This window comes from Kogia breviceps, chromosome 15, assembly GCF_026419965.1.
Source record: "Kogia breviceps isolate mKogBre1 chromosome 15, mKogBre1 haplotype 1, whole genome shotgun sequence".
Lineage (NCBI taxonomy): Eukaryota > Metazoa > Chordata > Mammalia > Artiodactyla > Physeteridae > Kogia > Kogia breviceps.
Genome location: NC_081324.1, coordinates 57,722,266 through 57,750,177, shown reverse-complemented (window position 1 = coordinate 57,750,177; position 27,912 = coordinate 57,722,266). Strand labels below are relative to the sequence as shown.

Below are 27,912 nucleotides of genomic sequence, written 5' to 3'. Positions count from 1 at the left end.
GGCATAGAGGGAACTTTCCTCAACATAATAAAGGCCATATATGACAAACCCACAGCCAGCATCGTTCTCAATGGTGAAAAACTGAAACCATTTCCACTAAGATCAGGAACAAGACAAGGTTGCCCACTCTCACCACTCTTATTCAACATAGTTTTGGAAGTTCTAGCCACAGCAATCAGAGAAAATAAAGAAATAAAAGGAATCAAATAGGAAAAGAAGAAGTAAAGCTGCCACTGTTTGCAGATGACAGATACTATACATAGAGAATCCTAAGGATGCTACCAGAAAACTACTAGAGCTAATCAATGAATTTGGTAAAGTTGCAGGATACAAAATTAATGCACAGAAATCTCTGGCATTCTTATACACTAATGATGAAAAATCTGAAGAGTGAAATTAAGAAAACACTCCCATTTACCATTGCAACAGAAGAATAAAATATCTAGGAATAAACCTACCTAAGGAGACAAAAGACTTGTATGCAGAAAACTATAAGACACTGATGAAAGAAATTAAGATGATACAAATAGGTGGAGAAATATACCATGTTCTTGGATTGGAAGAATCAACATTGTGAAAATGACTCTATTACCCCAAAGCAATCTACAGATTCAATGCTATCCCTATCAAATTACCACTGGCATTTTTTACAGAACTAGAACAAAGAATTTCACAATTTGTATGAAACACAAAAGACCCCGAATAGCCAAAGCAATCTTGAGAACGAAAAATGGAGCTGGAGGAATCAGGCTCCTGACTTCAGACTATACTACAAGGCCACAGTTAATCAAGACAGTATGGTACTGGCCACGAAAACAGAACTATAGATCAATGGAACAGGATAGAAAGCCCAGAGATAAACCCACACACATATGGTCACCTTATCTTTGATAAAGGAGGGAAGGAAACACAGTGGAGAAAAGACAGCCTCTTCCATAAGTGGTACTGGGAAAACTGGACAGCTACCTGTAGAAGTAAGAAATTAGAACACTCCCTAACACCATACACAAAAATTAAACTCAAAATGGGTTAAAGACCTAAATGTAAGGCCAGACACTATCAAACTCTTAGAGGAAAACATAGGCAGAACACTCTATGACATCAATCACAGCAAGATCCTTTTTGACCCATCTCCTAGAGAAATGGAAATAAAAACAAAAATAAACAAATGGGACCTAATGAACTTAAAAGCTTTTGCACAGCAAAGGATACATAAACAAGACCAAAAGACAACCCTCAGGGTGGGAGAAAATATTTGCAAATGAAGCAACTGACAAAGGATTAATATCCAAAATTTATAAGCAACTCATGCAGCTCAATGACAAAAAAACAAACAACCCAATCCAAAAATGGGCAGAAGAACTAAATAGACATTTCTCCAAAGAAGATATACAGATAGCCAACAAACACATGAAAGAATGCTCAACCTCATTAATCATTAGAGAAATGCAAATCAAAACTACAATGAGATATCATCTCACACCGGTCAGATTGGCCATCATCAAAAACTCTAGAAACAATAAATGCTGGAGAGGGTGTGGAGAAAGCGAACACTCTTGCACTGTTGGTGGGAATGTAAATTGATACAGCCACTATGGAGAACAGTATGGAGGTTCCTTAAAAAACTACAAATAGAACTACCATATGACCCAGCAATCCCACTACTGGGCATGTACCCTGAGAAAACCATAATTCAATAAGAGTCATGTACCAAAATGTTTATTGCAGCTCTATTTACAATAGCCAGGACATGGAAGCAACCTAAGTGTCCATCAACAGATGAATGGAGAAAGAAGATGTGGCACATATATACAATGGAATATTACTCAGCCATAAAAAGAAATGAAACTGAGTTATTTGTAATGAGGTGGATAGACCTGGAATCTGTCATACAGAGTGACGTAAGTCAGAAGGATAAAAACAAATACCGTATGCTAACACATATATATGGAATCTAAAAAAAAAAAAAAACGTCATGAAGAGATTAGTGGTAGGATGGGAATAAAACACAGACCTACTAGAGCATGGACTTGAGGATATGGGGAGGGGGAAGGGTAAGCTGTGACAATGTCAGAGAGTGGCAGGGACATATACACACTACCAAATGTAAATTAGATAGCTAGTGGGAAGCTGCAGCATAGCACAGGGAGATCACCTCTGTGCTTTGTGACCACCTAGAGGGGTGGGATAGGGAGGGTGGGGAGGGAGGGTGACAAAAGAGGGAAGAGTTATGGGAACATATGTATATGTATAACTGATTCACTTTGTTGTAAAGGAGAAACTAACACACTATTGTAAAACAGTTATACTCAAATAAAGATGTTTTAAAAAATAGAAAAATAAAAAATAAAATAAAATAAAAATTCTTACTGGTATACAAAAAAAAATAAAAAATAAAAAATAAAGTGATGAAGGAAAAAAACCTACAACCAAGATTACTCTACCCAGCAAGGATCTCATTCAGATTGGATGGAGAAATTAAAACCTTTACAGACAAGCAAAAGCTGAGAGAGTTCAGCACCACCAAACCAGCTCTACAACAAATCCTAAAGGAACTTCTCTAGGCAAGAAACACAAGAGAAGGAAAAGACCTACAAGAACAACCCGAAACAATTAAGTAAATGGTAATAGGAACGCACATATCGATAATTCCTTAAATGTAAATGGATTAAATGCTCCCACCAAAAGACACAGACTGGCTGAATGGATACAAAAACAAGACCCATATATACTCTGTCTACAACAGACCCACTTCAGATGTAGGGAAACATACAGACTGCAAGTAAGGGGATGGAAAAAGATATTCCATGCAAATGGAAATCAGAAGAAAGCTGGAGTAGCAATTCTCATATCAGACAAAATAGACTTTAAAATAAAGACTATTACAAGAGACAAAGAAGGACACTACATAATGATCAAGGGATCAATCCAAGCAGAAGATATAACAATTGTAAATATTTATGCACCCAACATAGGAGCACCTCAATACATAAGGCAAATACTAACAGCCTTAAAACGGGAAATCGACAGTAACACAATTATAGTAGGGGACTTTAACACCCCACTTTCACCAATTGGACAGATCATCCAAAATGAAAATAAATAAGGAAACACAAGCTTTAAATGATACATTATACAAGATGGACTTAATTGATATTTATAGGACATACCATCCAAAAACAACAGAATACACATTTTTCTCAAGTGCCCATGGAACATTCTCCAGGATCGATCATATATTGGGTCACAAATCTAGCCTTGGCAAATTTAAGAAAATTGAAATCGTATCAAGTATCTTTTCCGACCACAATGCTATGAGACTAGATATCAATTACAGGAAAAGATCTGTAAAAAATACAAACACACGGAGGCTAAACCATACACTACTTAATAACGAAGTGATCACTGAAGAAATCAAAGAGGAAATAAAAATATACTTAGAAACAAATGACAATGGAGACACGATGACCCAAAACCTATGGGATACAGCAAAAGCAGTTCTAAGAGGGAAGTTTATAGCAATACAATCATACCTTAAGAAACAGGAAGCATCCCGAATAAACAACTTAACTTTGCACCTAAAGCAATTAGAGAAGGAAGAACAAAAAAACCCCCAAATTTAGCAGAAGGAAAGAAATCATAAAGATCAGATCAGAAATAAATGAAAAAGAAGTGAAGGAAACAATAGCAAAGATCAATAAAAGTAAAAGCTGGTTCTTTGAGAAGATAAATAAAATTGATAAACCATTAGCCAGACTCATCAAGAAAAAAAGGGAGAAGACGCAAATCAATAGAATTAGAAATGAAAAAGGAGATGTAACAGCTGACTCTGCAGAAATACAAAAGATTATTAGAGATTACTACAAGCAACTCTATGCCAATAAAATGGACAACCTGGAAGAAATGGACAAATTCTTAGAAATGCACAACCTGCCGAGACTGAACCAGGAAGAAAGAGAAAATATGAACAGACCAATCACAAGCACTGAAATTGAAACTGTGATTAAAAATCTTCCAACAAACAAAAGCCCAGGACCAGATGGCTTCACAGGCGAATTCTATCAAACATTTAGAGAAGAGCTAACACCTATCCTTCTCAAACTCTTCCAAAAGACAGCAGAGGGAGGAACACTCCCAAACTCATTCTATGAGGCCACCATCACCCTGATGCCAAAACCAGACAAAGACGTCACAAAGAAAGAAAACTATAGGCCAATATCACTGATGAACATAGATGCAAAAATCCTCAACAAAATACTAGCAAACAGAATCCAACAGCACATTAAAAGGATCATACACCATGATCAAGTGGCGTTTATTCCAGGAATGCAAGGATTCCTCAATATACGCAAATCAATCAACGTGATACACCATATCAACAAACTGAAGGAGAAAAACCATATGATCATCTCAATAGATGCAGAGAAAGCTTTTGACAAAATTCAACATCCACTTATGATAAAAACCCTGCAGAAAGTAGGCATAGAGGGAACTTTCCTCAACATAATAAAGGCCATATATGACAAACCCACAGCCAGCATCGTTCTCAATGGTGAAAAACTGAAACCATTTCCACTAAGATCAGGAACAAGACAAGGTTGCCCACTCTCACCACTCTTATTCAACATAGTTTTGGAAGTTCTAGCCACAGCAATCAGAGAAAATAAAGAAATAAAAGGAATCCAAATAGGAAAAGAAGAAGTAAAGCTGCCACTGTTTGCAGATGACATGATACTATACATAGAGAATCCTAAGGATGCTACCAGAAAACTACTAGAGCTAATCAATGAATTTGGTAAAGTTGCAGGATACAAAATTAATGCACAGAAATCTCTGGCATTCTTATACACTAATGACGAAAAATCTGAGAGTGAAATTAAGAAAACACTCCCATTTACCATTGCAACAGAAGAATAAAATATCTAGGAATAAACCTACCTAAGGAGACAAAAGACTTGTATGCAGAAAACTATAAGACACTGATGAAAGAAATTAAAGATGATACAAATAGGTGGAGAAATATACCATGTTCTTGGATTGGAAGAATCAACATTGTGAAAATGACTCTATTACCCAAAGCAATCTACAGATTCAATGCTATCCCTATCAAATTACCACTGGCATTTTTTACAGAACTAGAACAAAGAATTTCACAATTTGTATGGAAACACAAAAGACCCCGAATAGCCAAAGCAATCTTGAGAACGAAAAATGGAGCTGGAGGAATCAGGCTCCCTGACTTCAGACTATACTACAAGGCCACAGTAATCAAGACAGTATGGTACTGGCACGAAAACAGAACTATAGATCAATGGAACAGGATAGAAAGCCCAGAGATAAACCCACACACATATGGTCACCTTATCTTTGATAAAGGAGGGAAGGAAACACAGTGGAGAAAAGACAGCCTCTTCCATAAGTGGTACTGGGAAAACTGGACAGCTACCTGTAGAAGTAAGAAATTAGAACACTCCCTAACACCATACACAAAAATAAACTCAAAATGGGTTAAAGACCTAAATGTAAGGCCAGACACTATCAAACTCTTAGAGGAAAACATAGGCAGAACACTCTATGACATCAATCACAGCAAGATCCTTTTTGACCCATCTCCTAGAGAAATGGAAATAAAAACAAAAATAAACAAATGGGACCTAATGAAACTTAAAAGCTTTTGCACAGCAAAGGATACCATAAACAAGACCAAAAGACAACCCTCAGGATGGGAGAAAATATTTGCAAATGAAGCAACTGACAAAGGATTAATATCCAAAATTTATAAGCAACTCATGCAGCTCAATGACAAAAAAACAAACAACCCAATCCAAAAATGGGCAGAAGAACTAAATAGACATTTCTCCAAAGAAGATATACAGATAGCCAACAAACACATGAAAGAATGCTCAACCTCATTAATCATTAGAGAAATGCAAATCAAAACTACAATGAGATATCATCTCACACCGGTCAGATTGGCCATCATCAAAAACTCTAGAAACAATAAATGCTGGAGAGGGTGTGGAGAAAAGCGAACACTCTTGCACTGTTGGTGGGAATGTAAATTGATACAGCCACTATGGAGAACAGTATGGAGGTTCCTTAAAAAACTACAAATAGAACTACCATATGACCCAGCAATCCCACTACTGGGCATGTACCCTGAGAAAACCATAATTCAATAAGAGTCATGTACCAAAATGTTTATTGCAGCTCTATTTACAATAGCCAGGACATGGAAGCAACCTAAGTGTCCATCAACAGATGAATGGAGAAAGAAGATGTGGCACATATATACAATGGAATATTACTCAGCCATAAAAAGAAATGAAACTGAGTTATTTGTAATGAGGTGGATAGACCTGGAATCTGTCATACAGAGTGACGTAAGTCAGAAGGATAAAAACAAATACCGTATGCTAACACATATATATGGAATCTAAAAAAAAAAAAAAACGTCATGAAGAGATTAGTGGTAGGATGGGAATAAAACACAGACCTACTAGAGCATGGACTTGAGGATATGGGGAGGGGGAAGGGTAAGCTGTGACAATGTCAGAGAGTGGCAGGGACATATACACACTACCAAATGTAAATTAGATAGCTAGTGGGAAGCTGCAGCATAGCACAGGGAGATCACCTCTGTGCTTTGTGACCACCTAGAGGGGTGGGATAGGGAGGGTGGGAGGGAGGGTGACAAAAGAGGGAAGAGTTATGGGAACATATGTATATGTATAACTGATTCACTTTGTTGTAAAGGAGAAACTAACACACTATTGTAAAACAGTTATACTCAAATAAAGATGTTTTAAAAAATAGAAAAATAAAAAATAAAATAAAATAAAAATTCTTACTGGTATACAAAAAAAAATAAAAAATAAAAAATAAAGTGATGAAGGAAAAAAACCTACAACCAAGATTACTCTACCCAGCAAGGATCTCATTCAGATTGGATGGAGAAATTAAAACCTTTACAGACAAGCAAAAGCTGAGAGAGTTCAGCACCACCAAACCAGCTCTACAACAAATCCTAAAGGAACTTCTCTAGGCAAGAAACACAAGAGAAGGAAAAGACCTACAAGAACAACCCGAAACAATTAAGTAAATGGTAATAGGAACGCACATATCGATAATTACCTTAAATGTAAATGGATTAAATGCTCCCACCAAAAGACACAGACTGGCTGAATGGATACAAAAACAAGACCCATATATACTCTGTCTACAACAGACCCACTTCAGATGTAGGGAAACATACAGACTGCAAGTAAGGGGATGGAAAAAGATATTCCATGCAAATGGAAATCAGAAGAAAGCTGGAGTAGCAATTCTCATATCAGACAAAATAGACTTTAAAATAAAGACTATTACAAGAGACAAAGAAGGACACTACATAATGATCAAGGGATCAATCCAAGCAGAAGATATAACAATTGTAAATATTTATGCACCCAACATAGGAGCACCTCAATACATAAGGCAAATACTAACAGCCTTAAAACGGGAAATCGACAGTAACACAATTATAGTAGGGGACTTTAACACCCCACTTTCACCAATGGACAGATCATCCAAAATGAAAATAAATAAGGAAACACAAGCTTTAAATGATACATTATACAAGATGGACTTAATTGATATTTATAGGACATACCATCCAAAAACAACAGAATACACATTTTTCTCAAGTGCCCATGGAACATTCTCCAGGATCGATCATATATTGGGTCACAAATCTAGCCTTGGCAAATTTAAGAAAATTGAAATCGTATCAAGTATCTTTTCCGACCACAATGCTATGAGACTAGATATCAATTACAGGAAAAGATCTGTAAAAAATACAAACACACGGAGGCTAAACCATACACTACTTAATAACGAAGTGATCACTGAAGAAATCAAAGAGGAAATAAAAATATACTTAGAAACAAATGACAATGGAGACACGATGACCCAAAACCTATGGGATACAGCAAAAGCAGTTCTAAGAGGGAAGTTTATAGCAATACAATCATACCTTAAGAAACAGGAAGCATCCCGAATAAACAACTTAACTTTGCACCTAAAGCAATTAGAGAAGGAAGAACAAAAAACCCCCAAATTTAGCAGAAGGAAAGAAATCATAAAGATCAGATCAGAAATAAATGAAAAAGAAGTGAAGGAAACAATAGCAAAGATCAATAAAAGTAAAAGCTGGTTCTTTGAGAAGATAAATAAAATTGATAAACCATTAGCCAGACTCATCAAGAAAAAAAGGGAGAAGACGCAAATCAATAGAATTAGAAATGAAAAAGGAGATGTAACAGCTGACTCTGCAGAAATACAAAAGATTATTAGAGATTACTACAAGCAACTCTATGCCAATAAAATGGACAACCTGGAAGAAATGGACAAATTCTTAGAAATGCACAACCTGCCGAGACTGAACCAGGAAGAAAGAGAAAATATGAACAGACCAATCACAAGCACTGAAATTGAAACTGTGATTAAAAATCTTCCAACAAACAAAAGCCCAGGACCAGATGGCTTCACAGGCGAATTCTATCAAACATTTAGAGAAGAGCTAACACCTATCCTTCTCAAACTCTTCCAAAAGACAGCAGAGGGAGGAACACTCCCAAACTCATTCTATGAGGCCACCATCACCCTGATGCCAAAACCAGACAAAGACGTCACAAAGAAAGAAAACTATAGGCCAATATCACTGATGAACATAGATGCAAAAATCCTCAACAAAATACTAGCAAACAGAATCCAACAGCACATTAAAAGGATCATACACCATGATCAAGTGGCGTTTATTCCAGGAATGCGAGGATTCCTCAATATACGCAAATCAATCAACGTGATACACCATATCAACAAACTGAAGGAGAAAAACCATATGATCATCTCAATAGATGCAGAGAAAGCTTTTGACAAAATTCAACATCCATTTATGATAAAAACCCTGCAGAAAGTAGGCATAGAGGGAACTTTCCTCAACATAATAAAGGCCATATATGACAAACCCACAGCCAGCATCGTTCTCAATGGTGAAAAACTGAAACCATTTCCACTAAGATCAGGAACAAGACAAGGTTGCCCACTCTCACCACTCTTATTCAACATAGTTTTGGAAGTTCTAGCCACAGCAATCAGAGAAAATAAAGAAATAAAAGGAATCCAAATAGGAAAAGAAGAAGTAAAGCTGCCACTGTTTGCAGATGACATGATACTATACATAGAGAATCCTAAGGATGCTACCAGAAAACTACTAGAGCTAATCAATGAATTTGGTAAAGTTGCAGGATACAAAATTAATGCACAGAAATCTCTGGCATTCTTATACACTAATGACGAAAAATCTGAGAGTGAAATTAAGAAAACACTCCCATTTACCATTGCAACAGAAGAATAAAATATCTAGGAATAAACCTACCTAAGGAGACAAAAGACTTGTATGCAGAAAACTATAAGACACTGATGAAAGAAATTAAAGATGATACAAATAGGTGGAGAAATATACCATGTTCTTGGATTGGAAGAATCAACATTGTGAAAATGACTCTATTACCCAAAGCAATCTACAGATTCAATGCTATCCCTATCAAATTACCACTGGCATTTTTTACAGAACTAGAACAAAGAATTTCACAATTTGTATGGAAACACAAAAGACCCCGAATAGCCAAAGCAATCTTGAGAACGAAAAATGGAGCTGGAGGAATCAGGCTCCCTGACTTCAGACTATACTACAAGGCCACAGTAATCAAGACAGTATGGTACTGGCACGAAAACAGAACTATAGATCAATGGAACAGGATAGAAAGCCCAGAGATAAACCCACACACATATGGTCACCTTATCTTTGATAAAGGAGGGAAGGAAACACAGTGGAGAAAAGACAGCCTCTTCCATAAGTGGTACTGGGAAAACTGGACAGCTACCTGTAGAAGTAAGAAATTAGAACACTCCCTAACACCATACACAAAAATAAACTCAAAATGGGTTAAAGACCTAAATGTAAGGCCAGACACTATCAAACTCTTAGAGGAAAACATAGGCAGAACACTCTATGACATCAATCACAGCAAGATCCTTTTTGACCCATCTCCTAGAGAAATGGAAATAAAAACAAAAATAAACAAATGGGACCTAATGAAACTTAAAAGCTTTTGCACAGCAAAGGATACCATAAACAAGACCAAAAGACAACCCTCAGGGTGGGAGAAAATATTTGCAAATGAAGCAACTGACAAAGGATTAATATCCAAAATTTATAAGCAACTCATGCAGCTCAATGACAAAAAAACAAACAACCCAATCCAAAAATGGGCAGAAGAACTAAATAGACATTTCTCCAAAGAAGATATACAGATAGCCAACAAACACATGAAAGAATGCTCAACCTCATTAATCATTAGAGAAATGCAAATCAAAACTACAATGAGATATCATCTCACACCGGTCAGATTGGCCATCATCAAAAACTCTAGAAACAATAAATGCTGGAGAGGGTGTGGAGAAAAGCGAACACTCTTGCACTGTTGGTGGGAATGTAAATTGATACAGCCACTATGGAGAACAGTATGGAGGTTCCTTAAAAAACTACAAATAGAACTACCATATGACCCAGCAATCCCACTACTGGGCATGTACCCTGAGAAAACCATAATTCAATAAGAGTCATGTACCAAAATGTTTATTGCAGCTCTATTTACAATAGCCAGGACATGGAAGCAACCTAAGTGTCCATCAACAGATGAATGGAGAAAGAAGATGTGGCACATATATACAATGGAATATTACTCAGCCATAAAAAGAAATGAAACTGAGTTATTTGTAATGAGGTGGATAGACCTGGAATCTGTCATACAGAGTGACGTAAGTCAGAAGGATAAAAACAAATACCGTATGCTAACACATATATATGGAATCTAAAAAAAAAAAAAAACGTCATGAAGAGATTAGTGGTAGGATGGGAATAAAACACAGACCTACTAGAGCATGGACTTGAGGATATGGGGAGGGGGAAGGGTAAGCTGTGACAATGTCAGAGAGTGGCAGGGACATATACACACTACCAAATGTAAATTAGATAGCTAGTGGGAAGCTGCAGCATAGCACAGGGAGATCACCTCTGTGCTTTGTGACCACCTAGAGGGGTGGGATAGGGAGGGTGGGAGGGAGGGTGACAAAAGAGGGAAGAGTTATGGGAACATATGTATATGTATAACTGATTCACTTTGTTGTAAAGGAGAAACTAACACACTATTGTAAAACAGTTATACTCAAATAAAGATGTTTTAAAAAATAGAAAAATAAAAAATAAAATAAAATAAAAATTCTTACTGGTATACAAAAAAAAATAAAAAATAAAAAATAAAGTGATGAAGGAAAAAAACCTACAACCAAGATTACTCTACCCAGCAAGGATCTCATTCAGATTGGATGGAGAAATTAAAACCTTTACAGACAAGCAAAAGCTGAGAGAGTTCAGCACCACCAAACCAGCTCTACAACAAATCCTAAAGGAACTTCTCTAGGCAAGAAACACAAGAGAAGGAAAAGACCTACAAGAACAACCCGAAACAATTAAGTAAATGGTAATAGGAACGCACATATCGATAATTACCTTAAATGTAAATGGATTAAATGCTCCCACCAAAAGACACAGACTGGCTGAATGGATACAAAAACAAGACCCATATATACTCTGTCTACAACAGACCCACTTCAGATGTAGGGAAACATACAGACTGCAAGTAAGGGGATGGAAAAAGATATTCCATGCAAATGGAAATCAGAAGAAAGCTGGAGTAGCAATTCTCATATCAGACAAAATAGACTTTAAAATAAAGACTATTACAAGAGACAAAGAAGGACACTACATAATGATCAAGGGATCAATCCAAGCAGAAGATATAACAATTGTAAATATTTATGCACCCAACATAGGAGCACCTCAATACATAAGGCAAATACTAACAGCCTTAAAACGGGAAATCGACAGTAACACAATTATAGTAGGGGACTTTAACACCCCACTTTCACCAATGGACAGATCATCCAAAATGAAAATAAATAAGGAAACACAAGCTTTAAATGATACATTATACAAGATGGACTTAATTGATATTTATAGGACATACCATCCAAAAACAACAGAATACACATTTTTCTCAAGTGCCCATGGAACATTCTCCAGGATCGATCATATATTGGGTCACAAATCTAGCCTTGGCAAATTTAAGAAAATTGAAATCGTATCAAGTATCTTTTCCGACCACAATGCTATGAGACTAGATATCAATTACAGGAAAAGATCTGTAAAAAATACAAACACACGGAGGCTAAACCATACACTACTTAATAACGAAGTGATCACTGAAGAAATCAAAGAGGAAATAAAAATATACTTAGAAACAAATGACAATGGAGACACGATGACCCAAAACCTATGGGATACAGCAAAAGCAGTTCTAAGAGGGAAGTTTATAGCAATACAATCATACCTTAAGAAACAGGAAGCATCCCGAATAAACAACTTAACTTTGCACCTAAAGCAATTAGAGAAGGAAGAACAAAAAACCCCCAAATTTAGCAGAAGGAAAGAAATCATAAAGATCAGATCAGAAATAAATGAAAAAGAAGTGAAGGAAACAATAGCAAAGATCAATAAAAGTAAAAGCTGGTTCTTTGAGAAGATAAATAAAATTGATAAACCATTAGCCAGACTCATCAAGAAAAAAAGGGAGAAGACGCAAATCAATAGAATTAGAAATGAAAAAGGAGATGTAACAGCTGACTCTGCAGAAATACAAAAGATTATTAGAGATTACTACAAGCAACTCTATGCCAATAAAATGGACAACCTGGAAGAAATGGACAAATTCTTAGAAATGCACAACCTGCCGAGACTGAACCAGGAAGAAAGAGAAAATATGAACAGACCAATCACAAGCACTGAAATTGAAACTGTGATTAAAAATCTTCCAACAAACAAAAGCCCAGGACCAGATGGCTTCACAGGCGAATTCTATCAAACATTTAGAGAAGAGCTAACACCTATCCTTCTCAAACTCTTCCAAAAGACAGCAGAGGGAGGAACACTCCCAAACTCATTCTATGAGGCCACCATCACCCTGATGCCAAAACCAGACAAAGACGTCACAAAGAAAGAAAACTATAGGCCAATATCACTGATGAACATAGATGCAAAAATCCTCAACAAAATACTAGCAAACAGAATCCAACAGCACATTAAAAGGATCATACACCATGATCAAGTGGCGTTTATTCCAGGAATGCAAGGATTCCTCAATATACGCAAATCAATCAACGTGATACACCATATCAACAAACTGAAGGAGAAAAACCATATGATCATCTCAATAGATGCAGAGAAAGCTTTTGACAAAATTCAACATCCACTTATGATAAAAACCCTGCAGAAAGTAGGCATAGAGGGAACTTTCCTCAACATAATAAAGGCCATATATGACAAACCCACAGCCAGCATCGTTCTCAATGGTGAAAAACTGAAACCATTTCCACTAAGATCAGGAACAAGACAAGGTTGCCCACTCTCACCACTCTTATTCAACATAGTTTTGGAAGTTCTAGCCACAGCAATCAGAGAAAATAAAGAAATAAAAGGAATCCAAATAGGAAAAGAAGAAGTAAAGCTGCCACTGTTTGCAGATGACATGATACTATACATAGAGAATCCTAAGGATGCTACCAGAAAACTACTAGAGCTAATCAATGAATTTGGTAAAGTTGCAGGATACAAAATTAATGCACAGAAATCTCTGGCATTCTTATACACTAATGACGAAAAATCTGAGAGTGAAATTAAGAAAACACTCCCATTTACCATTGCAACAGAAGAATAAAATATCTAGGAATAAACCTACCTAAGGAGACAAAAGACTTGTATGCAGAAAACTATAAGACACTGATGAAAGAAATTAAAGATGATACAAATAGGTGGAGAAATATACCATGTTCTTGGATTGGAAGAATCAACATTGTGAAAATGACTCTATTACCCAAAGCAATCTACAGATTCAATGCTATCCCTATCAAATTACCACTGGCATTTTTTACAGAACTAGAACAAAGAATTTCACAATTTGTATGGAAACACAAAAGACCCCGAATAGCCAAAGCAATCTTGAGAACGAAAAATGGAGCTGGAGGAATCAGGCTCCCTGACTTCAGACTATACTACAAGGCCACAGTAATCAAGACAGTATGGTACTGGCACGAAAACAGAACTATAGATCAATGGAACAGGATAGAAAGCCCAGAGATAAACCCACACACATATGGTCACCTTATCTTTGATAAAGGAGGGAAGGAAACACAGTGGAGAAAAGACAGCCTCTTCCATAAGTGGTACTGGGAAAACTGGACAGCTACCTGTAGAAGTAAGAAATTAGAACACTCCCTAACACCATACACAAAAATAAACTCAAAATGGGTTAAAGACCTAAATGTAAGGCCAGACACTATCAAACTCTTAGAGGAAAACATAGGCAGAACACTCTATGACATCAATCACAGCAAGATCCTTTTTGACCCATCTCCTAGAGAAATGGAAATAAAAACAAAAATAAACAAATGGGACCTAATGAAACTTAAAAGCTTTTGCACAGCAAAGGATACCATAAACAAGACCAAAAGACAACCCTCAGGGTGGGAGAAAATATTTGCAAATGAAGCAACTGACAAAGGATTAATATCCAAAATTTATAAGCAACTCATGCAGCTCAATGACAAAAAAACAAACAACCCAATCCAAAAATGGGCAGAAGAACTAAATAGACATTTCTCCAAAGAAGATATACAGATAGCCAACAAACACATGAAAGAATGCTCAACCTCATTAATCATTAGAGAAATGCAAATCAAAACTACAATGAGATATCATCTCACACCGGTCAGATTGGCCATCATCAAAAACTCTAGAAACAATAAATGCTGGAGAGGGTGTGGAGAAAAGCAAACACTCTTGCACTGTTGGTGGGAATGTAAATTGATACAGCCACTATGGAGAACAGTATGGAGGTTCCTTAAAAAACTACAAATAGAACTACCATATGACCCAGCAATCCCACTACTGGGCATGTACCCTGAGAAAACCATAATTCAATAAGAGTCATGTACCAAAATGTTTATTGCAGCTCTATTTACAATAGCCAGGACATGGAAGCAACCTAAGTGTCCATCAACAGATGAATGGAGAAAGAAGATGTGGCACATATATACAATGGAATATTACTCAGCCATAAAAAGAAATGAAACTGAGTTATTTGTAATGAGGTGGATAGACCTGGAATCTGTCATACAGAGTGACGTAAGTCAGAAGGATAAAAACAAATACCGTATGCTAACACATATATATGGAATCTAAAAAAAAAAAAAAACGTCATGAAGAGATTAGTGGTAGGATGGGAATAAAACACAGACCTACTAGAGCATGGACTTGAGGATATGGGGAGGGGGAAGGGTAAGCTGTGACAATGTCAGAGAGTGGCAGGGACATATACACACTACCAAATGTAAATTAGATAGCTAGTGGGAAGCTGCAGCATAGCACAGGGAGATCACCTCTGTGCTTTGTGACCACCTAGAGGGGTGGGATAGGGAGGGTGGGAGGGAGGGTGACAAAAGAGGGAAGAGTTATGGGAACATATGTATATGTATAACTGATTCACTTTGTTGTAAAGGAGAAACTAACACACTATTGTAAAACAGTTATACTCAAATAAAGATGTTTTAAAAAATAGAAAAATAAAAAATAAAATAAAATAAAAATTCTTACTGGTATACAAAAAAAAATAAAAAATAAAAAATAAAGTGATGAAGGAAAAAAACCTACAACCAAGATTACTCTACCCAGCAAGGATCTCATTCAGATTGGATGGAGAAATTAAAACCTTTACAGACAAGCAAAAGCTGAGAGAGTTCAGCACCACCAAACCAGCTCTACAACAAATCCTAAAGGAACTTCTCTAGGCAAGAAACACAAGAGAAGGAAAAGACCTACAAGAACAACCCGAAACAATTAAGTAAATGGTAATAGGAACGCACATATCGATAATTACCTTAAATGTAAATGGATTAAATGCTCCCACCAAAAGACACAGACTGGCTGAATGGATACAAAAACAAGACCCATATATACTCTGTCTACAACAGACCCACTTCAGATGTAGGGAAACATACAGACTGCAAGTAAGGGGATGGAAAAAGATATTCCATGCAAATGGAAATCAGAAGAAAGCTGGAGTAGCAATTCTCATATCAGACAAAATAGACTTTAAAATAAAGACTATTACAAGAGACAAAGAAGGACACTACATAATGATCAAGGGATCAATCCAAGCAGAAGATATAACAATTGTAAATATTTATGCACCCAACATAGGAGCACCTCAATACATAAGGCAAATACTAACAGCCTTAAAACGGGAAATCGACAGTAACACAATTATAGTAGGGGACTTTAACACCCCACTTTCACCAATGGACAGATCATCCAAAATGAAAATAAATAAGGAAACACAAGCTTTAAATGATACATTATACAAGATGGACTTAATTGATATTTATAGGACATACCATCCAAAAACAACAGAATACACATTTTTCTCAAGTGCCCATGGAACATTCTCCAGGATCGATCATATATTGGGTCACAAATCTAGCCTTGGCAAATTTAAGAAAATTGAAATCGTATCAAGTATCTTTTCCGACCACAATGCTATGAGACTAGATATCAATTACAGGAAAAGATCTGTAAAAAATACAAACACACGGAGGCTAAACCATACACTACTTAATAACGAAGTGATCACTGAAGAAATCAAAGAGGAAATAAAAATATACTTAGAAACAAATGACAATGGAGACACGATGACCCAAAACCTATGGGATACAGCAAAAGCAGTTCTAAGAGGGAAGTTTATAGCAATACAATCATACCTTAAGAAACAGGAAGCATCCCGAATAAACAACTTAACTTTGCACCTAAAGCAATTAGAGAAGGAAGAACAAAAAACCCCCAAATTTAGCAGAAGGAAAGAAATCATAAAGATCAGATCAGAAATAAATGAAAAAGAAGTGAAGGAAACAATAGCAAAGATCAATAAAAGTAAAAGCTGGTTCTTTGAGAAGATAAATAAAATTGATAAACCATTAGCCAGACTCATCAAGAAAAAAAGGGAGAAGACGCAAATCAATAGAATTAGAAATGAAAAAGGAGATGTAACAGCTGACTCTGCAGAAATACAAAAGATTATTAGAGATTACTACAAGCAACTCTATGCCAATAAAATGGACAACCTGGAAGAAATGGACAAATTCTTAGAAATGCACAACCTGCCGAGACTGAACCAGGAAGAAAGAGAAAATATGAACAGACCAATCACAAGCACTGAAATTGAAACTGTGATTAAAAATCTTCCAACAAACAAAAGCCCAGGACCAGATGGCTTCACAGGCGAATTCTATCAAACATTTAGAGAAGAGCTAACACCTATCCTTCTCAAACTCTTCCAAAAGACAGCAGAGGGAGGAACACTCCCAAACTCATTCTATGAGGCCACCATCACCCTGATGCCAAAACCAGACAAAGACGTCACAAAGAAAGAAAACTATAGGCCAATATCACTGATGAACATAGATGCAAAAATCCTCAACAAAATACTAGCAAACAGAATCCAACAGCACATTAAAAGGATCATACACCATGATCAAGTGGCGTTTATTCCAGGAATGCGAGGATTCTTCAATATACGCAAATCAATCAATGTGATACACCATATCAACAAACTGAAGGAGAAAAACCATATGATCATCTCAATAGATGCAGAGAAAGCTTTTGACAAAATTCAACATCCACTTATGATAAAAACCCTGCAGAAAGTAGGCATAGAGGGAACTTTCCTCAACATAATAAAGGCCATATATGACAAACCCACAGCCAGCATCGTTCTCAATGGTGAAAAACTGAAACCATTTCCACTAAGATCAGGAACAAGACAAGGTTGCCCACTCTCACCACTCTTATTCAACATAGTTTTGGAAGTTCTAGCCACAGCAATCAGAGAAAATAAAGAAATAAAAGGAATCCAAATAGGAAAAGAAGAAGTAAAGCTGCCACTGTTTGCAGATGACATGATACTATACATAGAGAATCCTAAGGATGCTACCAGAAAACTACTAGAGCTAATCAATGAATTTGGTAAAGTTGCAGGATACAAAATTAATGCACAGAAATCTCTGGCATTCTTATACACTAATGATGAAAAATCTGAGAGTGAAATTAAGAAAACACTCCCATTTACCATTGCAACAGAAGAATAAAATATCTAGGAATAAACCTACCTAAGGAGACAAAAGACTTGTATGCAGAAAACTATAAGACACTGATGAAAGAAATTAAAGATGATACAAATAGGTGGAGAAATATACCATGTTCTTGGATTGGAAGAATCAACATTGTGAAAATGACTCTATTACCCAAAGCAATCTACAGATTCAATGCTATCCCTATCAAATTACCACTGGCATTTTTTACAGAACTAGAACAAAGAATTTCACAATTTGTATGGAAACACAAAAGACCCCGAATAGCCAAAGCAATCTTGAGAACGAAAAATGGAGCTGGAGGAATCAGGCTCCCTGACTTCAGACTATACTACAAGGCCACAGTAATCAAGACAGTATGGTACTGGCACGAAAACAGAACTATAGATCAATGGAACAGGATAGAAAGCCCAGAGATAAACCCACACACATATGGTCACCTTATCTTTGATAAAGGAGGGAAGGAAACACAGTGGAGAAAAGACAGCCTCTTCCATAAGTGGTACTGGGAAAACTGGACAGCTACCTGTAGAAGTAAGAAATTAGAACACTCCCTAACACCATACACAAAAATAAACTCAAAATGGGTTAAAGACCTAAATGTAAGGCCAGACACTATCAAACTCTTAGAGGAAAACATAGGCAGAACACTCTATGACATCAATCACAGCAAGATCCTTTTTGACCCATCTCCTAGAGAAATGGAAATAAAAACAAAAATAAACAAATGGGACCTAATGAAACTTAAAAGCTTTTGCACAGCAAAGGATACCATAAACAAGACCAAAAGACAACCCTCAGGGTGGGAGAAAATATTTGCAAATGAAGCAACTGACAAAGGATTAATATCCAAAATTTATAAGCAACTCATGCAGCTCAATGACAAAAAAACAAACAACCCAATCCAAAAATGGGCAGAAGAACTAAATAGACATTTCTCCAAAGAAGATATACAGATAGCCAACAAACACATGAAAGAATGCTCAACCTCATTAATCATTAGAGAAATGCAAATCAAAACTACAATGAGATATCATCTCACACCGGTCAGATTGGCCATCATCAAAAACTCTAGAAACAATAAATGCTGGAGAGGGTGTGGAGAAAAGCGAACACTCTTGCACTGTTGGTGGGAATGTAAATTGATACAGCCACTATGGAGAACAGTATGGAGGTTCCTTAAAAAACTACAAATAGAACTACCATATGACCCAGCAATCCCACTACTGGGCATGTACCCTGAGAAAACCATAATTCAATAAGAGTCATGTACCAAAATGTTTATTGCAGCTCTATTTACAATAGCCAGGACATGGAAGCAACCTAAGTGTCCATCAACAGATGAATGGAGAAAGAAGATGTGGCACATATATACAATGGAATATTACTCAGCCATAAAAAGAAATGAAACTGAGTTATTTGTAATGAGGTGGATAGACCTGGAATCTGTCATACAGAGTGACGTAAGTCAGAAGGATAAAAACAAATACCGTATGCTAACACATATATATGGAATCTAAAAAAAAAAAAAAACGTCATGAAGAGATTAGTGGTAGGATGGGAATAAAACACAGACCTACTAGAGCATGGACTTGAGGATATGGGGAGGGGGAAGGGTAAGCTGTGACAATGTCAGAGAGTGGCAGGGACATATACACACTACCAAATGTAAATTAGATAGCTAGTGGGAAGCTGCAGCATAGCACAGGGAGATCACCTCTGTGCTTTGTGACCACCTAGAGGGGTGGGATAGGGAGGGTGGGAGGGAGGGTGACAAAAGAGGGAAGAGTTATGGGAACATATGTATATGTATAACTGATTCACTTTGTTGTAAAGGAGAAACTAACACACTATTGTAAAACAGTTATACTCAAATAAAGATGTTTTAAAAAATAGAAAAATAAAAAATAAAATAAAATAAAAATTCTTACTGGTATACAAAAAAAAATAAAAAATAAAAAATAAAGTGATGAAGGAAAAAAACCTACAACCAAGATTACTCTACCCAGCAAGGATCTCATTCAGATTGGATGGAGAAATTAAAACCTTTACAGACAAGCAAAAGCTGAGAGAGTTCAGCACCACCAAACCAGCTCTACAACAAATCCTAAAGGAACTTCTCTAGGCAAGAAACACAAGAGAAGGAAAAGACCTACAAGAACAACCCGAAACAATTAAGTAAATGGTAATAGGAACGCACATATCGATAATTACCTTAAATGTAAATGGATTAAATGCTCCCACCAAAAGACACAGACTGGCTGAATGGATACAAAAACAAGACCCATATATACTCTGTCTACAACAGACCCACTTCAGATGTAGGGAAACATACAGACTGCAAGTAAGGGGATGGAAAAAGATATTCCATGCAAATGGAAATCAGAAGAAAGCTGGAGTAGCAATTCTCATATCAGACAAAATAGACTTTAAAATAAAGACTATTACAAGAGACAAAGAAGGACACTACATAATGATCAAGGGATCAATCCAAGCAGAAGATATAACAATTGTAAATATTTATGCACCCAACATAGGAGCACCTCAATACATAAGGCAAATACTAACAGCCTTAAAACGGGAAATCGACAGTAACACAATTATAGTAGGGGACTTTAACACCCCACTTTCACCAATGGACAGATCATCCAAAATGAAAATAAATAAGGAAACACAAGCTTTAAATGATACATTATACAAGATGGACTTAATTGATATTTATAGGACATACCATCCAAAAACAACAGAATACACATTTTTCTCAAGTGCCCATGGAACATTCTCCAGGATCGATCATATATTGGGTCACAAATCTAGCCTTGGCAAATTTAAGAAAATTGAAATCGTATCAAGTATCTTTTCCGACCACAATGCTATGAGACTAGATATCAATTACAGGAAAAGATCTGTAAAAAATACAAACACACGGAGGCTAAACCATACACTACTTAATAACGAAGTGATCACTGAAGAAATCAAAGAGGAAATAAAAATATACTTAGAAACAAATGACAATGGAGACACGATGACCCAAAACCTATGGGATACAGCAAAAGCAGTTCTAAGAGGGAAGTTTATAGCAATACAATCATACCTTAAGAAACAGGAAGCATCCCGAATAAACAACTTAACTTTGCACCTAAAGCAATTAGAGAAGGAAGAACAAAAAACCCCCAAATTTAGCAGAAGGAAAGAAATCATAAAGATCAGATCAGAAATAAATGAAAAAGAAGTGAAGGAAACAATAGCAAAGATCAATAAAAGTAAAAGCTGGTTCTTTGAGAAGATAAATAAAATTGATAAACCATTAGCCAGACTCATCAAGAAAAAAAGGGAGAAGACGCAAATCAATAGAATTAGAAATGAAAAAGGAGATGTAACAGCTGACTCTGCAGAAATACAAAAGATTATTAGAGATTACTACAAGCAACTCTATGCCAATAAAATGGACAACCTGGAAGAAATGGACAAATTCTTAGAAATGCACAACCTGCCGAGACTGAACCAGGAAGAAAGAGAAAATATGAACAGACCAATCACAAGCACTGAAATTGAAACTGTGATTAAAAATCTTCCAACAAACAAAAGCCCAGGACCAGATGGCTTCACAGGCGAATTCTATCAAACATTTAGAGAAGAGCTAACACCTATCCTTCTCAAACTCTTCCAAAAGACAGCAGAGGGAGGAACACTCCCAAACTCATTCTATGAGGCCACCATCACCCTGATGCCAAAACCAGACAAAGACGTCACAAAGAAAGAAAACTATAGGCCAATATCACTGATGAACATAGATGCAAAAATCCTCAACAAAATACTAGCAAACAGAATCCAACAGCACATTAAAAGGATCATACACCATGATCAAGTGGCGTTTATTCCAGGAATGCGAGGATTCCTCAATATACGCAAATCAATCAACGTGATACACCATATCAACAAACTGAAGGAGAAAAACCATATGATCATCTCAATAGATGCAGAGAAAGCTTTTGACAAAATTCAACATCCACTTATGATAAAAACCCTGCAGAAAGTAGGCATAGAGGGAACTTTCCTCAACATAATAAAGGCCATATATGACAAACCCACAGCCAGCATCGTTCTCAATGGTGAAAAACTGAAACCATTTCCACTAAGATCAGGAACAAGACAAGGTTGCCCACTCTCACCACTCTTATTCAACATAGTTTTGGAAGTTCTAGCCACAGCAATCAGAGAAAATAAAGAAATAAAAGGAATCCAAATAGGAAAAGAAGAAGTAAAGCTGCCACTGTTTGCAGATGACATGATACTATACATAGAGAATCCTAAGGATGCTACCAGAAAACTACTAGAGCTAATCAATGAATTTGGTAAAGTTGCAGGATACAAAATTAATGCACAGAAATCTCTGGCATTCTTATACACTAATGACGAAAAATCTGAGAGTGAAATTAAGAAAACACTCCCATTTACCATTGCAACAGAAGAATAAAATATCTAGGAATAAACCTACCTAAGGAGACAAAAGACTTGTATGCAGAAAACTATAAGACACTGATGAAAGAAATTAAAGATGATACAAATAGGTGGAGAAATATACCATGTTCTTGGATTGGAAGAATCAACATTGTGAAAATGACTCTATTACCCAAAGCAATCTACAGATTCAATGCTATCCCTATCAAATTACCACTGGCATTTTTTACAGAACTAGAACAAAGAATTTCACAATTTGTATGGAAACACAAAAGACCCCGAATAGCCAAAGCAATCTTGAGAACGAAAAATGGAGCTGGAGGAATCAGGCTCCCTGACTTCAGACTATACTACAAGGCCACAGTAATCAAGACAGTATGGTACTGGCACGAAAACAGAACTATAGATCAATGGAACAGGATAGAAAGCCCAGAGATAAACCCACACACATATGGTCACCTTATCTTTGATAAAGGAGGGAAGGAAACACAGTGGAGAAAAGACAGCCTCTTCCATAAGTGGTACTGGGAAAACTGGACAGCTACCTGTAGAAGTAAGAAATTAGAACACTCCCTAACACCATACACAAAAATAAACTCAAAATGGGTTAAAGACCTAAATGTAAGGCCAGACACTATCAAACTCTTAGAGGAAAACATAGGCAGAACACTCTATGACATCAATCACAGCAAGATCCTTTTTGACCCATCTCCTAGAGAAATGGAAATAAAAACAAAAATAAACAAATGGGACCTAATGAAACTTAAAAGCTTTTGCACAGCAAAGGATACCATAAACAAGACCAAAAGACAACCCTCAGGATGGGAGAAAATATTTGCAAATGAAGCAACTGACAAAGGATTAATATCCAAAATTTATAAGCAACTCATGCAGCTCAATGACAAAAAAACAAACAACCCAATCCAAAAATGGGCAGAAGAACTAAATAGACATTTCTCCAAAGAAGATATACAGATAGCCAACAAACACATGAAAGAATGCTCAACCTCATTAATCATTAGAGAAATGCAAATCAAAACTACAATGAGATATCATCTCACACCGGTCAGATTGGCCATCATCAAAAACTCTAGAAACAATAAATGCTGGAGAGGGTGTGGAGAAAAGCGAACACTCTTGCACTGTTGGTGGGAATGTAAATTGATACAGCCACTATGGAGAACAGTATGGAGGTTCCTTAAAAAACTACAAATAGAACTACCATATGACCCAGCAATCCCACTACTGGGCATGTACCCTGAGAAAACCATAATTCAATAAGAGTCATGTACCAAAATGTTTATTGCAGCTCTATTTACAATAGCCAGGACATGGAAGCAACCTAAGTGTCCATCAACAGATGAATGGAGAAAGAAGATGTGGCACATATATACAATGGAATATTACTCAGCCATAAAAAGAAATGAAACTGAGTTATTTGTAATGAGGTGGATAGACCTGGAATCTGTCATACAGAGTGACGTAAGTCAGAAGGATAAAAACAAATACCGTATGCTAACACATATATATGGAATCTAAAAAAAAAAAAAAACGTCATGAAGAGATTAGTGGTAGGATGGGAATAAAACACAGACCTACTAGAGCATGGACTTGAGGATATGGGGAGGGGGAAGGGTAAGCTGTGACAATGTCAGAGAGTGGCAGGGACATATACACACTACCAAATGTAAATTAGATAGCTAGTGGGAAGCTGCAGCATAGCACAGGGAGATCACCTCTGTGCTTTGTGACCACCTAGAGGGGTGGGATAGGGAGGGTGGGAGGGAGGGTGACAAAAGAGGGAAGAGTTATGGGAACATATGTATATGTATAACTGATTCACTTTGTTGTAAAGGAGAAACTAACACACTATTGTAAAACAGTTATACTCAAATAAAGATGTTTTAAAAAATAGAAAAATAAAAAATAAAATAAAATAAAAATTCTTACTGGTATACAAAAAAAAATAAAAAATAAAAAATAAAGTGATGAAGGAAAAAAACCTACAACCAAGATTACTCTACCCAGCAAGGATCTCATTCAGATTGGATGGAGAAATTAAAACCTTTACAGACAAGCAAAAGCTGAGAGAGTTCAGCACCACCAAACCAGCTCTACAACAAATCCTAAAGGAACTTCTCTAGGCAAGAAACACAAGAGAAGGAAAAGACCTACAAGAACAACCCGAAACAATTAAGTAAATGGTAATAGGAACGCACATATCGATAATTACCTTAAATGTAAATGGATTAAATGCTCCCACCAAAAGACACAGACTGGCTGAATGGATACAAAAACAAGACCCATATATACTCTGTCTACAACAGACCCACTTCAGATGTAGGGAAACATACAGACTGCAAGTAAGGGGATGGAAAAAGATATTCCATGCAAATGGAAATCAGAAGAAAGCTGGAGTAGCAATTCTCATATCAGACAAAATAGACTTTAAAATAAAGACTATTACAAGAGACAAAGAAGGACACTACATAATGATCAAGGGATCAATCCAAGCAGAAGATATAACAATTGTAAATATTTATGCACCCAACATAGGAGCACCTCAATACATAAGGCAAATACTAACAGCCTTAAAACGGGAAATCGACAGTAACACAATTATAGTAGGGGACTTTAACACCCCACTTTCACCAATGGACAGATCATCCAAAATGAAAATAAATAAGGAAACACAAGCTTTAAATGATACATTATACAAGATGGACTTAATTGATATTTATAGGACATACCATCCAAAAACAACAGAATACACATTTTTCTCAAGTGCCCATGGAACATTCTCCAGGATCGATCATATATTGGGTCACAAATCTAGCCTTGGCAAATTTAAGAAAATTGAAATCGTATCAAGTATCTTTTCCGACCACAATGCTATGAGACTAGATATCAATTACAGGAAAAGATCTGTAAAAAATACAAACACACGGAGGCTAAACCATACACTACTTAATAACGAAGTGATCACTGAAGAAATCAAAGAGGAAATAAAAATATACTTAGAAACAAATGACAATGGAGACACGATGACCCAAAACCTATGGGATACAGCAAAAGCAGTTCTAAGAGGGAAGTTTATAGCAATACAATCATACCTTAAGAAACAGGAAGCATCCCGAATAAACAACTTAACTTTGCACCTAAAGCAATTAGAGAAGGAAGAACAAAAAACCCCCAAATTTAGCAGAAGGAAAGAAATCATAAAGATCAGATCAGAAATAAATGAAAAAGAAGTGAAGGAAACAATAGCAAAGATCAATAAAAGTAAAAGCTGGTTCTTTGAGAAGATAAATAAAATTGATAAACCATTAGCCAGACTCATCAAGAAAAAAAGGGAGAAGACGCAAATCAATAGAATTAGAAATGAAAAAGGAGATGTAACAGCTGACTCTGCAGAAATACAAAAGATTATTAGAGATTACTACAAGCAACTCTATGCCAATAAAATGGACAACCTGGAAGAAATGGACAAATTCTTAGAAATGCACAACCTGCCGAGACTGAACCAGGAAGAAAGAGAAAATATGAACAGACCAATCACAAGCACTGAAATTGAAACTGTGATTAAAAATCTTCCAACAAACAAAAGCCCAGGACCAGATGGCTTCACAGGCGAATTCTATCAAACATTTAGAGAAGAGCTAACACCTATCCTTCTCAAACTCTTCCAAAAGACAGCAGAGGGAGGAACACTCCCAAACTCATTCTATGAGGCCACCATCACCCTGATGCCAAAACCAGACAAAGACGTCACAAAGAAAGAAAACTATAGGCCAATATCACTGATGAACATAGATGCAAAAATCCTCAACAAAATACTAGCAAACAGAATCCAACAGCACATTAAAAGGATCATACACCATGATCAAGTGGCGTTTATTCCAGGAATGCGAGGATTCCTCAATATACGCAAATCAATCAACGTGATACACCATATCAACAAACTGAAGGAGAAAAACCATATGATCATCTCAATAGATGCAGAGAAAGCTTTTGACAAAATTCAACATCCATTTATGATAAAAACCCTGCAGAAAGTAGGCATAGAGGGAACTTTCCTCAACATAATAAAGGCCATATATGACAAACCCACAGCCAGCATCGTTCTCAATGGTGAAAAACTGAAACCATTTCCACTAAGATCAGGAACAAGACAAGGTTGCCCACTCTCACCACTCTTATTCAACATAGTTTTGGAAGTTCTAGCCACAGCAATCAGAGAAAATAAAGAAATAAAAGGAATCCAAATAGGAAAAGAAGAAGTAAAGCTGCCACTGTTTGCAGATGACATGATACTATACATAGAGAATCCTAAGGATGCTACCAGAAAACTACTAGAGCTAATCAATGAATTTGGTAAAGTTGCAGGATACAAAATTAATGCACAGAAATCTCTGGCATTCTTATACACTAATGACGAAAAATCTGAGAGTGAAATTAAGAAAACACTCCCATTTACCATTGCAACAGAAGAATAAAATATCTAGGAATAAACCTACCTAAGGAGACAAAAGACTTGTATGCAGAAAACTATAAGACACTGATGAAAGAAATTAAAGATGATACAAATAGGTGGAGAAATATACCATGTTCTTGGATTGGAAGAATCAACATTGTGAAAATGACTCTATTACCCAAAGCAATCTACAGATTCAATGCTATCCCTATCAAATTACCACTGGCATTTTTTACAGAACTAGAACAAAGAATTTCACAATTTGTATGGAAACACAAAAGACCCCGAATAGCCAAAGCAATCTTGAGAACGAAAAATGGAGCTGGAGGAATCAGGCTCCCTGACTTCAGACTATACTACAAGGCCACAGTAATCAAGACAGTATGGTACTGGCACGAAAACAGAACTATAGATCAATGGAACAGGATAGAAAGCCCAGAGATAAACCCACACACATATGGTCACCTTATCTTTGATAAAGGAGGGAAGGAAACACAGTGGAGAAAAGACAGCCTCTTCCATAAGTGGTACTGGGAAAACTGGACAGCTACCTGTAGAAGTAAGAAATTAGAACACTCCCTAACACCATACACAAAAATAAACTCAAAATGGGTTAA

The 27,912-nt window shown here is 36.4% G+C and overlaps 1 long non-coding RNA gene across 1 annotated transcript in view; it reads right to left on the bottom strand.

Annotated features, from left to right (window-relative positions):
• The window catches only part of LOC136792637 (uncharacterized), a 216,772-nt gene that overhangs the window by 59,483 nt on the left and 129,377 nt on the right, over positions 1–27,912 (bottom strand). The window lies entirely within an intron of this gene.